The following is a 16,878-nucleotide window of genomic DNA, read 5'->3' on the forward strand; positions in this document are numbered from 1 at the left end:
GCTGTATTTTCAAAGAATTTTTAATGACATGGGAAATACTCATGATATTTGAGTTTAAGTTAAATATATTTAATGTTGTTTTTGTTTATTCATTCAGCTGTGTCTGATACTTTGCAACCCCATACAGCACACCAGGCTTCCCAGTCCTTCACCATGTCCCAGAGCTTGCTCAAACTCATGTCCATCAAGTCAGTAATGCCATCTGAGCATCTAGTCCTCTGTCGTCCCTTTCTCCTCTTGCCTTCAATCTTCCTCAGCATGAGAGTCTTTTCCAATGAGTCAGTTCCTCACATCAGGTGGCCAAAATATTGGAGCCTCAGCTTCAGCATTAGTCCTTTTAGTGAATATCTAGGGTTGATTTCCTTTAATATTGACAGGTTTGATCTTGCAGTCCGAGGGACTCTCAAGAGTCTTCTCCAACACCACAGTTCAAAAGCATCAATTCTTCAGTGCTCATCCTTCTCTATGTCTAACTCTCACATCCATACATGAGTACTGGAAAAACCATAGCTCTGACTAGACGGACCTTTGTTGGCAAAGTAATGTGTCTGCTTTTTAATATGCTGTCTAGGTGTCATAGCTTTTCTTCCAAAGAGCAAGCATCTTTTAATTTCATTGTTGCAATCACCATCTGCAATGATTTTTCAGCCCAATAAATTAAAGTCTGTCACCATTCCGTTTTTTACCCATCTATTTGCCATGAGGTGATGGGAGCAGATGCCATGATCTTAGTTTTTTGAACGTTGAGTTTTAAGGCAGCTTTTTCACACTCCTCTTTCATTTTCATCAAGAAGCTTTTTAGTTCTTCTTCATTTCCTGCCATAATGGTGGTGTCATCTGTACACCGGAGCCTAATGATATTTCTCCCAAGAATCTTGATTCCAGCTGGTGCTTCATCCAGCCTGGCATTTCACATGATGTACTCTGTATATAAACTAAATAAGCAATATACAGCCTTGACATACTCCTTTCCCTATTCAGAACTAGTCTGTTATTCCATGTCCAGTTCTAACTACTTTTACTGACTAGCATACATTTAATAAAATACCAAAATAAAATTGACTTAAACCTAATTAGATAGATAACTTATATATTTAGAATATGAATGTATATATGTGTGCATATATATTTACCAAAAAAATGTTAAACACAAAAATATATTAGTTGCTCTAAGCAGTAGTGTTTTGAATGATTTTAAAATTTTGTTATATTTATTGTATTTTCTAAGTTTTTCATAACTTAGATTTTCTACATTTATAAAGAAAAATAATTTTAAGTTTAACTGAGTCACAGTATTGACCCATTGCTCCAGGCTTTACTTATCTCATTATGGTTTGAATTAGATCTGTATCATATAACCTGGTTCACCTCAGTAGATATTTTAAAAATACAGATTGTAAGGCCCCATCTCTGAACTAATCTAGGGATGAACTTCTTTAGGGATGAAAACTGGGAATCAACAAGGGTTTTGATCATTAAGAAGAGTTTTTAAATTGTGATCTAAATAATAGATGAAAATGCCTCATTCCCTTATCATAGAATGCCAGGGCTGGCAGGGATATTAGATGCCATTTATTACAGAAGCCATGTTTTATCAGTAAGGAAATTAGGCCACAAACTAAATAGTCACACAGTTAGGACATCAGTCCAAGTCGCCTGATTTCAAATGTTCTCTGATTTAATATCATGCATCCTTAAGTTAAACCCTCTGAGTCTATGACTATATTCTAGAACCATTTACAATCTGGCTTCTTTCCTAAAGCAACAAAGACATTGGCCTATTTTTTTCTTTTTTCTTTTTCTTTTTTACAGTAGCAAGTATTCTCTGAAGGATGGAATAGAAACCTCACCTCACAGCATTTCAAGCAGCTGCCAGTCCTCAGAGAAAAACTCAGAACTACTGTCTACTTGAGTCAAACCCAGTTGCCTAGAAGTAAAAAGATTTTTGCTTTCCTAGACATCTGAAATAAGCTTAAAGGTAAAATGTGAAGTAAGTGAAAATGGTCATGGGTTATTTAATGTATATTATGCATGGTAAAGTGCATTTATGGAAAAAAATCAAAAGCCTCTATAAATGTAGAAAATAAGATCAAAAATTTTAATTTTGAATCAATAGTGAATAGAGAACTGATGAAGCTATAAAGAACTAGCTTTAGGTATACCTACAGAGATTTATTTACTGTAAATAAAGCCCCAGAGGAGGACCACCAGAAAACAGCAGAGAAAGAATGAAGCTTTACTCACTAGCAGCAGGTCAATCTGAAAGTGAGACAGCACTGTCCTGTCTCAAGTCTCCTGCCTAGATTTACCAAAATAATATCTCTAACCTACTGCTCATAAGCTATGTCCTTGGGCCTGGGCAAAGAGAAATACAGAATCTTGCTGCTTTCTCTGAAACAAGGCATAGATTGTCTCCATTCTCCAATAAACCAAATGAGTTATGAGGCTTCTCGTCTTCTGCTGTCCCCCAGCTTCTTCCCCTTCCTTTGCTACTGACTGACACAGCAGCAGGTGTAAGACTTGAGCCTGAGGCTGTGTGGCATTAGACCAAGACTCTGGAAGGGGAAGTAATAGGTTCCAAGTCTTTAACCACTGTGCCTTCGGATGAAAACAGATGCAAATCCTCTCTGGAGGAAAGCATCCTCAATCTAGTGTCCTAAGATTCTCACAGGTTAAATTTAACCAAAAATGAACTTACAACACAAGATCACAGAATTAAAAGAAAAAAAAAAAAATCTTCTCTCTGCTTCTCATGGGGATTAGCAGGCAGAGATGGAGGAAAGGGTATGTGAGGACATACAGGCTGGCTGAAAAAAAAAAAAATTCTTGTCTCCCTTCAGATGTTCAGTCCACCCAGGTGGCTTTTAACTCTGTATTTATTAATGGACTGAAACAGGATCTTTCTCTTCTAGTAAAAAGAACCAAGGTGGAATGGGAAACATGTCTACTCCAGATTTAATTAATCTGGCAGTTCAGCTCTCCCACATTCTAGTTGAGTCACCTAAAGGAAGGCAGATAAAATTTCTAATCATCAACTCCAGCAGTTGAAGGCCCCTAAATAAAACCAATTAAAAAAAAATAGTTCTGGCTATCATCACAAACAATCAGGACATTGGAAAATATACTGTTAGAAATGTAAGCATTTTAGGCACCTTCAGCCCTCTAATCAGGCTTTTCAACATCCTCTCAGTTCTAATGGCAGGGCTTTGAGGAAGTACAGGGGCTCTTCCCAGTCCTCCCTCTTATCTGCTTTGGAGGAACATTTCTCCAGATTGGGCGTGAATTTCTTCCAGTCCTAATTGACACAGAGCCACATTCTCAGTTTTCAACCCCGCTGTTATAAAGCAGTCCTGCCTTAGAGTACTAAAACAGTTTACATGGTTGGGATCTTGACAAACTGCAAGAGGTTTCTGTTTCTGAATCTATTCCTTTTTTTTTTGGCTCTATGAGAGATCCACATCCTTTTCTCCTTGGTTCCTCCAGCCCTATCCATTTATCAGGTTGAAACTTCTTAGAGAAGTATCATGATAGAATTTCTTCAATGAGGAACCAATTCTAGATTTGACAATTGACATCAAAATAGCCAACCAGGCTACTTCTATTTCTTCCATTTCTGATAATACTAAAGCTTATTCTCAAAATACTGACCATTTTGTCTCTATTGAATCGACTGCCAATCTCCTTATGAGCAAAATCTCCACCTGATATTGGAAAAATTCACAGGACATCTCCCATCAAGATTCAAATAAATCCCTCAAAATCTCCTTCCAGAATTAATGAATATCCTATAAGTAAAGAAGTTTTTCAAGGCATAAAGCCTTAATAGAAGACTATAAGACTCAAGAATTCAATATTTCTTGTACTAGTCCCTATGGAACTCTTATTTTATTAGTGAGGAAATCTAAAGGCTGAGGGTGCAGATTTGTCCAGGACCTGTGTGTAAGAAACATTTTTTTCCTTCAATAGTCTACTGTTCCTAACACTCACACATAACTAACATCCATTATCATGGGAAGTAAATTGTAATTGATTTATGGAGTGTGTTTTTCAGTACTCCAGTTGATGAAGCTAGCCAATTCCTTTTTGCCTTCACTTGGGAAGAAAAACAATTCACCTGGACAGTAATGCCTCAGGGTATACAAAGAGCCCTATTTCTCACAAATTCTGAAGGCTGATCTGGATCATATAAAGTTCCCTAGGGTTCTACTTCGTTGCAATATGTGAATGATTTTCTTTGCTCTCCTTCTCAAGCCTCATCATAGTAAGACAGCAGCCACTTGCTAGAGCTTTTAGCCTTAAAGAAATAAAAGGTCACAGAAGAAAAACTGCAGTTTGCCCAACCTAGGTTCAATATGTAGTGTGTGTGTTATCAGAACAAAGGCTACACCTAGATCCAGATAGACTTTACGGTGTCCTCAGTTTCCTAACCCCAGACCAACGTTTTCTTGGGCTATCTGGTTATTGCCAAAATTGGATTCCAAATTTCTCTCTTATGGCCAAATCTGTTTTACTTAATAACAAATCCAAGCCAGTTTTATGGGAAGAAGTGGATTACATAGCTTTTAAGGCTGTAAAAGAGAGTTTGATAAAGCCACCTGACCTCAGACATTCCAAATATCAGATTTCCATTTCCCTTTTGATGAAAAGAAAAGGAACACCCTTGAAGTGCTCACCCAAAAATACAGAGACTACCATTTACCCATGGAGAATGATAGCCAGCAACAGGACCCTGTAGCACAGAATTTCCCCCCACCTCACCCACCTTACAGCCATTACTGCCACTGCCCTTTTGGTTAAAGTCACTAGGATAATCATGGTAGGATCCCCTTTAACTGCATTTGTACTTTATGCAGTATAAGTTCCAAATTCTCATCACAGTCAATATTTCTTAGCCAGTTGCCTCATGTATGAAGTTATTTTGTTAATTGATCTTCACTTTTTTTCTTTTTTTACCATTTTAAACCTTAACCCAGCTACTTGTCTCCTCTCCATCACCAACAAACTACCTCAAAACTGCTTAACACTGGGGGACTACATCCTGACTCCTCATGATGATCTGTAGAAGATTCCTTTAAGTAACACCGACTTGTCACCGTTTAGTGATGGTTCTTGTTTCAGAGGTGACAATGGCAAAAACTGTGCTGGGTACGCTACTGCAACTCCTTTTGATGTTGCTGAGGCAGCATCTTTACCTATGGCTGCTTCATCTCAACAGGCTGAATTATACACTCTTACATAGGTCTGCACTTTAGTCAAGGACAAAACTGCCAATATTTATACTGATACTAGAAAAGCTTTTGGAGTAATTCATGATTTTTAATGTTGTGGAAACAAAGTGACTTCCTTACTTCCAGTGAAAATAAAATAAAAAAATGGTCCCTAAGTCCAGGAATTACTGAATGCAATACTTTTAACTGTCCTTTAGCCATTACTAAGATTCCAGAAAATACTAAACTTGACTCTCTGAAAGCTATGGAAAATACCTTGCTAACATTTCTGAAAGGAATGGTTCCCTTAGAGGGGCCAGCAGCAGCCAAACCTCTGTCATGGTCCAAAGGGATATTCCCCCAAATGATAACTTTAAAAATTTGGCTAGAGAGAAGCTCTACAATTTGCCTCAGAAAAGGAAAAACAATATTGGAAAATCAAAAATTATTGATTTAATAAAAGGAGATAGCTCTGATCTGGACCAAATAACAATCTAGTCCTACTGGAGAAACTATAAAATTCCCACTCCTCACCATGTACATGCATTAAACTATTGTTCTACTGACAAAATGATAGCATTTGCTCATCAATTTTGATAGAAAACACTAAGAAGGCCACAAAAAGTACCTACCTCACTTGTCCCACTTGTCCAAATTACAATCCAAAGAAGCCCATTTATACTGCTTTTGGACATTTTAATCACCTAATGGACCATTCAAGTTCCAACAAACAAATTTCATTGAACCTCTCACATCTCATGGATATAAATACATTTTATTCACATTCTGTATGCTTCCACATTGGACCAAAGTCTTCCTTTGCAAATAGGCTACTACATCTTCTGTGATTAAAATCATTTTGGAAAAGATTATTCTCACCTAGGTAACTCCTCTGGAACTTTAAGGTGACAGATGAACTTATTTTACTGGTCAAGTGTTTCTGAGTCCAATCTTGCTCTTCTCTCTGCATGACAGGCCAATGTATCAGAGACAAGGTGTTGAGACAAGGAATATGACTTTATTGGGAAAGCCAGGGGACCAAGAAGATAACAGATTAATGTCTCAAAAATAACCAACTTGTCCAGGTCTGAATGCCAGTTTCTTTTACAAAAGAGAGAGAGGGAGGATTGAGGAAGTAAAGTAAAAAGGCCATTATCTTGCAAATCTCTCCTGGAATGGCCAACTTCTGGGAGGGAATGTATTAATCTCTTCTTTTTTGCAGCCATTCACAGCAGTAGCTCAGATGGTAGAGCCTCTGCCTACAATGCAGGAGATCTGGGTTTGATCCCTGGGTCGGGAAGATCCCCTGGAGAAGGAAATGGCAACCCTCTCCAGTACTCTTGCCTGGAAAATCCCATGGACTGAGGAGCCTGGTAGGCTACAGTCCATGGGGTTGCAGAGTTGAACATGACTGAGTGACTTTACTTCATAGATGGGAAGGGTCAGATTATCTCCCAATGAGCTAAACAAAGGCACTTTAGTTAAACAGTCAGGCAAGGAGCTAGGTTCCCTGAGGCAGGCTATTATATATGACTGTAAAAACAAAAGCAATGACAACTAAAGGTTAAAGTCAAAGAAACATATACAACAAGGAGTCAGAATTGGCTCTTTCCTGCAACAAGTTACTTCAATTATAAGTGCTTTTTGACCAGTTTCACAATACTTTACTGTGCTTACTACCTTCAGTCTTCAGTCAATTCAGTTGCTCAGCCATGTCTGATTCTTTGCTGATTCTTCAGTCCTCTGGTAGAGTCAAATGCACTAACAGCATCATTAACAATCAATGGCAAAACTGGTCGAGGACCCTTCCATGTACTTTGGCCAAAAGTACTGCTGTTGATCCTTCTGAATCTTAGGTCGATCCCTTTTAAATTCATAAACTCTCATCATTGAGATAGTCACAGGATACCCAATGCACTTGGTTCCTATTTACTTTGACCTATAACTCATAAAAGGAGACATATTCCGATATTGCAATGGTCTAATTGCTTCTATTAAAAGTAACTGTTTTGGTAGAACAATCCTTTCACAGTGTGACTTCAGGAGACAAAGAGTTTAAGCATCACACTTGGAAATCTGGAGATTTCATCTACTGGAAAAGATACCTCCAGAAGAACTCTCTTCAACCTCACTGGAAAAACCCATATCAGGTATTGCTAACCAACTCTTGCGCCAGCAAACTACAAAGAAAAGACTTCTGGATTCACAAGACACATTTAAAGGAGCACTAAACTCTGACTGGGCCCACACATCATCTGCTGTTCTGAGAGTAAAGATTTCCCAGAGTTGAAGCAGAAAACTTCTGATGAGATAACTTTCCCTTGATATCCTATTGGAATCTTGTTGCCACAGCTTTGATGATGACAATGTTTCAGATGACATCCAGTGTCCATGATCCTGATAACATACCAACTTTAGATAAAAGTTCCTGAGAGTTCTTGCTTAACTCTCCTTACTGGTTTAATGTTACCTCAAAAGGCTTATAATTTTCCCCTCCAATGTGAGACTCTACACCAAGGGAAGGTCATTCTTGGGATTGAGGGAGAAAAAGCCACTGAAAATGGAATACCTAATTTTGATTAGCCATCTTTTCAAAGAAAGATCTTGATCAAAAGGGACAATGTAAAAAAATTAATTCAGGCACACCCTGGAGAAAATGAGGCCTACTACCATAAAATAAAAATCACAATATACTGAGTAACATGATTTTTTTTTTATTTCCCAGTGCATATAAAAATTGTGCATATTCTACTAAGTATTTTGTCTTTAAAAATGTGTACCTTAATTTTAAAAATACTTTGTTTAAAAATGCTAACCATCATCTGAGTCTTCAACAAGTTATAATCTTTTCATAATAGCAACATCAAAGATCTCAGATCACCATTAAAGAGTATAATAATTTTAAATATTGCAAGAATTTCCAAAATATGACACAAAGACATGGAGTGAGCAAACAGTGTTGGAAAAATAGTGCCAAAAGATTTGTTCAATATAAGGTTGCCACAAACCTTCAAATTATAATTTAAAAATAAGTAAATATAGCATCTGGAAAAGACTATAAAACAAAGTATGCCTATAAATAGAAACCTTTATCATGTAAGAGTCAAGAAGCCTGATGGTAGAGCTCTCATGCATGACAATAACAGAGCCCAAGAGAAAGAAGAAAGATTCCTCTTCCTTCCTAGTAAGTCCTCAGCCAACGAAACTCCTTGTTTACTATACTGCTAAGTCACTTCAGTTGTGTCTGACTCTGTGCAACTCCACAGTCGGCAGCCCACCAGGCTCCCCCGTCCCTGGGATTCTCCAGGCAAGAACACTGGAGTGGGTTGCCATTTCCTTCTCCAATGCATGAAAGTAAAAAATGAAAGTGAAGTCAGTCAGTCGTGTCCAACTCTTAGCGACCCCATGGACGACAGCCTACCAGGGATTTTCCAGGCAAGAGCACTGGAGTGGGGTGCCATTGCCTTCTCTGTTGTTTACTATAGCCCTCTCAAAGTCCTTTTCCCCTTTATGAAAGTGCTCTACTTCCACTGCTGCACAGGGACTTGCAAGTGACTTGCCATGGCTGCACATCCCAAATTGCAATTCTCTTCTGGTACTGAATAAATCTTTTTTTTTTTTTTTTTTTTTTGCTAAGCCAATAAGTGACAGTCTATTTTTTTTTTTGTTTTAGGTCAACACAACTCAGATAAAATGATTGTTCATAATGTCTAAAAGTCAAACAAAAAGAAATTTCCTTTTTTAATGTCATTACTGATATTCTTAAAAATGAAGAAAGTGCAGCTCTGAAGATTAAGTCACTTGCTCAAGATTATATACTAGTAAAAAGTAGAGATGGGATTCAAATACATGCCTTTCTGGCTTCAGAGCCAATTTTATTACAATCATCCTAAATCTGGTTTTGTTCTTCTCTTTCTTAATATCATTCAGTGGTTCCCCTTAATTTAATCTTTAATCTGTTCATTAATTCAAATATTTAAGTGCCCAGTATGTACCATACCTTATCTATGAATGACAGACACAGTCTCTAATCTAATGATCTTATGATAATTATGAGATAAAAGGAAATGACAGATAAAACATTAAATTGAAGTAGAGGGCGAATATATACAGAAAGAACACCTAACATTGACTTGGAAGGTGAAAGAAAGTTCTGTAGGAGAAGTTATATTAATTAATGAACAAATAACAGTGAAGGCAAAAGGGACAGTCTGTGATGCAATTTCTCTAAAATCTGAACATTCATGGCATGTTACCTCAGTCTGATGAGAACTGAAGTAGGAGGGAATCTCATAAGAGATGAAACTAAGGAGAGAAGCAGAGACTACATAAAGAATTTATGAGCCCTGTATAGCAGTTTGAGCTTAAAACCCCAGGAGATAGGAAGCCATTAAACATGCTTTTTAAGTGAGGGGGTGAAACTATTATATTTGCATTTTATTGAAAAGGTACATCTGGCTAAAGCAGGGGAGAGAGAGGTTAAAAACAAAAACAAAAACAAAAACCCTCAAGCCCAATCAGAAGACTGTTCCACTAGTCAGATAAAAGACTTGAAATACACACGGAAGGACATTATGTAGGCATTAGTAAGCCATAGGAGAGACTTCCCTTGTTGTCCAGTGGATAAGAATCCACCTGCCAATGCAGGGGACACAGGTTTGATACCTGTGGTTGATTCATGTTGATGTATGGCAAAACCAATAAAGTATTTTAAAGTAATTAACCTCCAGTTAAGTAAATTTATATTAAAAAAATAAAGAACTAAGATCCAACATGCCATATGGTGCAGCCAAAAAATATATATTTTTAAAGCCATAGGAGAAAAGAATCAAGGTATAAAGAATGATACCCAGGTTTCTGGACGCATGGTACCACTACATATGTAGATGGGGAAATATAGGAGGAGTTCATGGTAGAGAGTAGGATATCAAGGGAAGCCAGGGAGCTCGTTAATTTGGTCTTCAGTTCAGTTTAGTCCCTTAGTCATGTCCAAATTTTTGAAACTCATGCCAGGCTTCCCTGTCCATGACCAATTCCCAGAGCTTGCTCAAACTCATGTTCATCAAGCCATCCAACCATCTCATCCTCTGTCATCTCCTCCTGCCTTCAATCTTTCCCAATGTCAAGGTCGTTTCCAGAGAGACAGTTCTTCTCATCAGGTGGCCAAAGTATTGGAGCTTCAGCTTCAGCATCAGTCCTTCCAATGAATATTCAGGACTGATTTCCTTGAGGATTGACTGGTTGGGTCTCCTTGTAGTCCAAGGGACTCTCAAGAGTCTTCTCCAACACCACAGTTCAAAAGCATTAATTCTTCAGTGCTCACCTTTCTTTAACTTCCAACTCTCACATCCTTAAATGACTGCTGGAAAAACCATAGCTTTGACTAGATGGAACCTTATCGACAGAGTCATATCTCTGTATTTTAATATGTTGCCTAGGCTGATCACACCTTTTCTTCCAAAGAGCAAGCATCTTTTATTTCAAGGCTGCTGTCACCATCTGCAGTGATTTTGGAGCCCAAGAAAATACAATATGTCACTGTTTCCATTGTTTCCCAGTCTATCTGCCATGAAGTGATGGGAGCCAATGCCATGATCTTCACTTTTTGAATGTTGAGTTTTAAGCTAGTTTTTTTTCATTCTCCTGTTTCATTTTTATCAAGAAGCTCTTTAGTTCCTCTTTGCTTTCTGCCATAAGAGTGGTGTCATCTGCACATCTGAGGTTATTGATATTTCTCCCGGTAATCTTGATTCCAGCTTGTGCTTCAACCAGCCCAGCATTTCACATGATGTACTATATACATAAGTTAAATAAGCAAGGTGACAATATACAGCCCTGATGTACTCCTTTCCCAATTTGGAACCAGTAAATTGTTCAATGTCCAGTCCTAACTGTTGCTTCTTGATCTGCATACAGATTTCTCAGGAGGCAGGTAAGGTGTTCTGGTATTCCCATCTCTAAGAATTTTCCAGTTTGTTGTGATCCAAAGAGTCAAAGGCTTTGGTGTAGTCAATAAAGCAGAAGTAGATATTTTCTGGATTCTTTGGTCTTAGGCTAAGCTTCAGGTGTCTTTGAGATATTTAAATTAACATGGCAGAAAAGTAATAGGATATTAATTCCAGTTCAAAGACAATCTTCTGAGCAACTGATAATTGTACTCTATGTGAGGCACTGAGGATACAGAATAAAGAAAAAATAATAAGATGCAGAATTTTAGAATAAGGCATGCCTTTTTTTTTTTTTTTAATATGCCCTCAGGATCCTTACCATCTAGTAAGGAATATATAAGTAGAACAACTAATTACATGTTTACTGATGAATTCTATAAAAGGGTAAGTATAAAAGGGCTCAGGAGATGGAACTTTATTTGAAGGTGTCAAAGAAGAAGGCCTCCTTAAAAACTTATATGAATTTTTTTTTTCTTGGGGGGGGGGCATGTTTTTTAGTTTGTAGAACTTTAGTTTCTTGACTTGAAGATGGAACTGGGGCCCTGCAAGTGAGAGCACTAAGTCCTAACCACTAGACAGTAGGGAATTCTCTGATATGAAACTTTTAAATAAATTTAATTATTTGTTTTAAATTGTATGTCTCATCTGTAAATGTCAAACCCACTTAAGTTTTATTTTAAATTTGTTTTCATAATATATCAAACTAGCAAGATCTTAAGCTTTAAAAGATACTATAGTTTCAAGAATAAGAATCCAAAAGGTATGCACATAAGCTACTTTACTTTTGCAATTTACTAATTGATTTCTATGGGCCAGTTATACAATTCTGTACAATTTTGTTTACAGAATTGCATATAATCATATAATTCTGAATGATACAATTCTTAGTATCAGTTATACAATTCTGATACTATGTAACATAGTATCAGAAATGTTACACAAATAGTAAGAGGTGAAATGACTAACGCAAATTATTTGAGCTCTGACTTAGAATTTAAGTCATTGCATTCATCAGACAGACACTAGACCGTTGTTTTAGAAAGTTTATGATCTGGTAGTTGTCACGATTAGACTTCCCAGGTGGTACAGTCGTAAAAAATCCACCTGCCAATGCAGAAGACACAAGAGATGTGGTTTCAATCCCTGGGTCAGGAAAAACCCCTGGAGGAGGAAATGGCAACCTACTCCAGTATTCTTGCTTGATAAATCCCTTGGACAGAGGAGTTTGCAAGCTACAGTCCATGGGGTCACAAAGAGTCGGATACAACTGAGCAACTGAGCACACAGTTGTCTTGATCATGACATGGATTAATTTGCAAAAGCTTTCCTTTCAATCACTTGTTAACATTAAGGAATTTTGATGTATTTTAAACTGTATCCATCTCACACTGTTGTCTAGTATTGTTTTAAGGGTATATGAGCCAATATTTTAAGCGTACATCACCCTTCCGTATTCCTTACAAATTTGATCACTGATTTCAGCAAATACATAACAGAGTCTATTATGAAGACATAAATTTAATTATACTATCAATATTTAAGCAGAGGTTTAATAATAAAATACAACAAGGGTAGAATGAAAGGACTATTCAAAACTTCTCCTCTATTCAGTGCTCATTAGAAGAATAGCAGACAAAATAAGGACTTGGCTTTGTTTTTTGCCTCAGCTAATTAATTAGATTCCCTCTCTTAAAAACCACACAGAAGACCTTGGAATTAGTTAACACCTCTGTAAATAGGCTGAAGATAATAGGAAAGGTAAAGACTGCATTTTTTCCATTTATGGTACGCAAATGAATGATTTTGGGGGGTTGGCATGATGTTCTTAAAAGGTCTGACTTAGATTCTTTGGGACTTATATGGGGTGCTGAAGGTCATAAAATGTAAAAACAGCAAGAGACCCCTCAGATAAGAGTAGTAGATGGCAGTATACTGCCAATAACTGCATGGGTAGAGCAGAGAAAGTGTGAATATAGTATTAAGAGTAGGACCATCTAGACAGTCCTATAGATGGAGGAGAATTTGGAAATTTAGAATCACAAAACCTCATGAAATCCTTGCTCTGTAATCAGTTTAGACCTGAACCTTTCTTGACCTTATCCAATGGCATGGAGGAAAATTTAGCGCAACTTAAAGTTCTTAAACTCCTCTACATTTAATTATCCAGGGCATGGGAAAACATAGTTATAGGAAAATTGGTTTTCTAACCATGGGATTAGGGAAATTTCTATTTTTGCCAACGGTCTGATTTATTTAAGTTTTATACTGTGAACTTATGCTTCTTTTATAAACAGGGGGGAAATTAATTCACTTACGATTCCCTCTCTCACTTAGCATATATAAATATTTCAACAGATTCAAAATTATCTGCAAATCTTGTAAGGCTATTGTAATGTTAATACATTCCTAGGGAACAACATATTATCTCTTTAATAGTTTACAATTAAAATGTAGAGTCTACAGTGATGATTATAAGTGAAACAGCAAGTATTTTTTAAGGTATTATCAATAGAATTTTTACCTTTAGGAGGAAAAAGAAGAAAAATGCCAGAGGCAAAAAATTAAATGGTAGTATACATAATCATCTGATTGTTGGTATCAGTACTCTCCATTTGAATGAAAACTCTAAAACTATGTTCTAAAATGTGATAAATTATCTGGATATTGAGAGACTCAGCCAAATAATGCAAATGAACAGTAACTAGACAATGAAGACCCCTGATTAACAGAATGAGTCTCTGTATTTTCAGAAGACCTACAGAAAAGAGAATGACAACAATACAATTTGTACATTCATAGCAATACTGTTGACATCTAATATTTTAGTGATCTTACAAAGGTCGAATCATTTTCCTCAGCACAGTTTTTATGCATCATCTCATTTAATCTTCACTACAATCATGGTGGTGGTGGTTTAGTCTCTAAGCTGTGTCCAACTCTTGTGACCACATGCACTGTAGCCCACCAGGAACCTCTGCTCATGGGATTTTTCAGGCAAGAATACTAGAGTGAGTTGCCATTTATTTCTCCAGGGGAATCTTCCCAACCCAGGGATTGAACTCGAATCTCTTGCATTGCAGGAAGATTCTAATCATATGAAAAGATGACTTACTCCCTTCCCCAGTTCACAGATGTAGAAACTGAAGAAATTGAGGCTGAAAATGAATGAATGGTTTGCCCAAAATTATGCAAATAGCTAAGAAATAGAGGAGTATGAATCAAGCTTTATTTAATTTTATTTACCCCATTATTTAAACCAATATTATCATTAGAATTTATAGAGGGTATTAGTGTATCAAAAAATTGTAAGCTTTCTTTATCATTTTATATTTTTAAGTATCCATACATAAATGATGAAATTTCATTAACTGATAAATTTAAAACTTAAAATGAACTGCTAAAAATTGAGAGTATCTCTATAATTCATATGTCGCATATACATGTATTCATAAATCAATCATTTGCACCACTTCTCTGCCCAAGTCATTCATATTTCCTGAGTGACTTTCACTGGTGTTGCCATATTCCTCCATTTCTTAGCCACAGAATAGCTCAGACCAGGAGTTCTTAACCTGTCCTTGGAAACAGATCCTTTTGAAAAGTTGTAAAATGTTCCGGATATTCTCCATTGATCCCTAAATGCACATAGCAATACAAAAATACAGTATTTAGACAATTTCAGGAGATTCACTAGTCCCCTGAAACATGTTCTCCCAGGATAGTCTCAGTTTATTCTTGTTTCCAGTGTCCCAAATGTCCATAGCAGTTTCCTCCTTAGGACAATAAATTACATGGACTCCCCACCTAAAATTAGGTTAAAAATATATGTCCGCTCTTCACTGTATTTTTCTTCTTGGTCTAGAGTGTGTTTGCTTTTATTATATCATTATTGCTCATGATACAACTAGAAGATGCACAGACAACAACCAATGAGGGTGAAAAAGTAAGTACCTGAAATCAATGCCCTTCTTGACAGATTCTTCAAACCTTTTCTCTATCCTGTTAATTTTCTGAGTATCTTATAATGGACTGAACTGTGTATCCCCAAATTCTGCTTGTTAACTCCTAATCTCCAGATCTCCTAATCTCAAGGTTTGATTATATGTGTAGATAGGGTCCTTAAAGATGTAATTAAGCTAAAATTAGTTCACTAGTGTGAACCTTAATCCAAAATGATTGGTGTCCTTATATAAGAAGAGTAAATTTGGACACAAACCAATTCAGAGGAAAGAAAACGCAAAGAAACAAAAATGGTGAAGATGCCATCTACAGGTAAAGGAGAAAAGCACTGGAAGAAACCAGCTCTATAGACTGTCTTGATCTTGGACTTGTAGCCTCCAGAATTCTAAGAAGGTAAGTTCCTATTGTTTAAGCCACCTAGTCTGTTTTTGCAGCCCTAGAAAACTAATATGCTTAATAATTTACCCATAAGTCTTCCTACTGGGAATGCAGTTTTGAATTTTTTTTATTTGTATTACCAAAGCTCAGCATTGAATTGGACAATGAAAAATTCGCAGTACCATTTTCTGCTTTTAAGAATGATATTACTCCTCTCACTTCCTAGGCCTCAGAACTTATATCTGGCATAATATTGAGCCTGATGTATTTATGATTATAATGCAATGCTTTATAATCATAACACAGAGGAAGTATCAGGTGGAGCCAGTGCTAATTTCAAAAATAAAGTACTCTTTCCCACAAAATATTTTTCAGTAGGACTACCACCAAACCTCTGGGCAGAGGATGATGATCAGGGCAGAGAAAACCCAGCTGGCCAAAAGCACAGAGACAGATAAAGAGCTAAAGCTTCTGTCTGAGGTCAACCAAAGAGCAGGAATCCAGAATATTGAAAATTACATTGTAATATGGCAAAAACCTTTCCTAAAAGTTCATTTCAAAAATTTCACTAAAAGAAAAATTTGCTGTAGTAAATGTTCTCAGGTAAGTTATGCAAGTGTAAACAAAATTTTCACCATTAATAAAGTCTAGAAGATAGACATGGACACCTAAGGTAAAAAGTATTGAACATGACAATATGGAATTTGTAAGAGAAAGATGAATTCAGTTCATTCTGGAATTATGTCCTAAGTCACACTGCTTATCATCCAATTATAAGTGAGAAACAACTGAGACATGACAAAATGTATTATATATCCTTGATGTGCTACTACATGTCAATCTGAGTTTAAAATAATATGTAATTATGATTAAAGAAGATGGGCATAATTATTTTGACAGGCTGTATTCATGTATTCTTAAAATTCCATGATACCTTTCAAATTTAACATAAGAAAATATCAACACTCTGTATAGATCATGAAGTCTAGTGCCCACATCGGGCAAAATTAGATAGGCAGACTTCTTCACGGAATCTTACCTAATAAAGGCTTATTTCTCTCTGAGTATAACAGATGTTAAAGACCACATAGCCTACTGGGTCCCACAAAAAATTGTTCATTGTTTTTAAAACAGGGGCAAACAACCAGGTCTTTAGAGAACTTTCTGGAGATACAAAATTTTCACTTTTCCTATATATTTATGATTGGGTATAAACACATTTATAGAAATACACACATATATTTACAAAGGAATATGATGTATTTTAGATACTAACACAGAAAAATTGGCTACTTCATCATTCTACCAATTATATGCACATTACTAATTATGGCAACCAGCACTCTAACATACTTTGTTCAGTTGCTAAGTCATGTCTGACTCTG

The sequence above is a fragment of the Capra hircus genome, chromosome 26 (assembly GCF_001704415.2).
Source record: "Capra hircus breed San Clemente chromosome 26, ASM170441v1, whole genome shotgun sequence".
Taxonomy (NCBI): Eukaryota; Metazoa; Chordata; class Mammalia; order Artiodactyla; family Bovidae; genus Capra; species Capra hircus.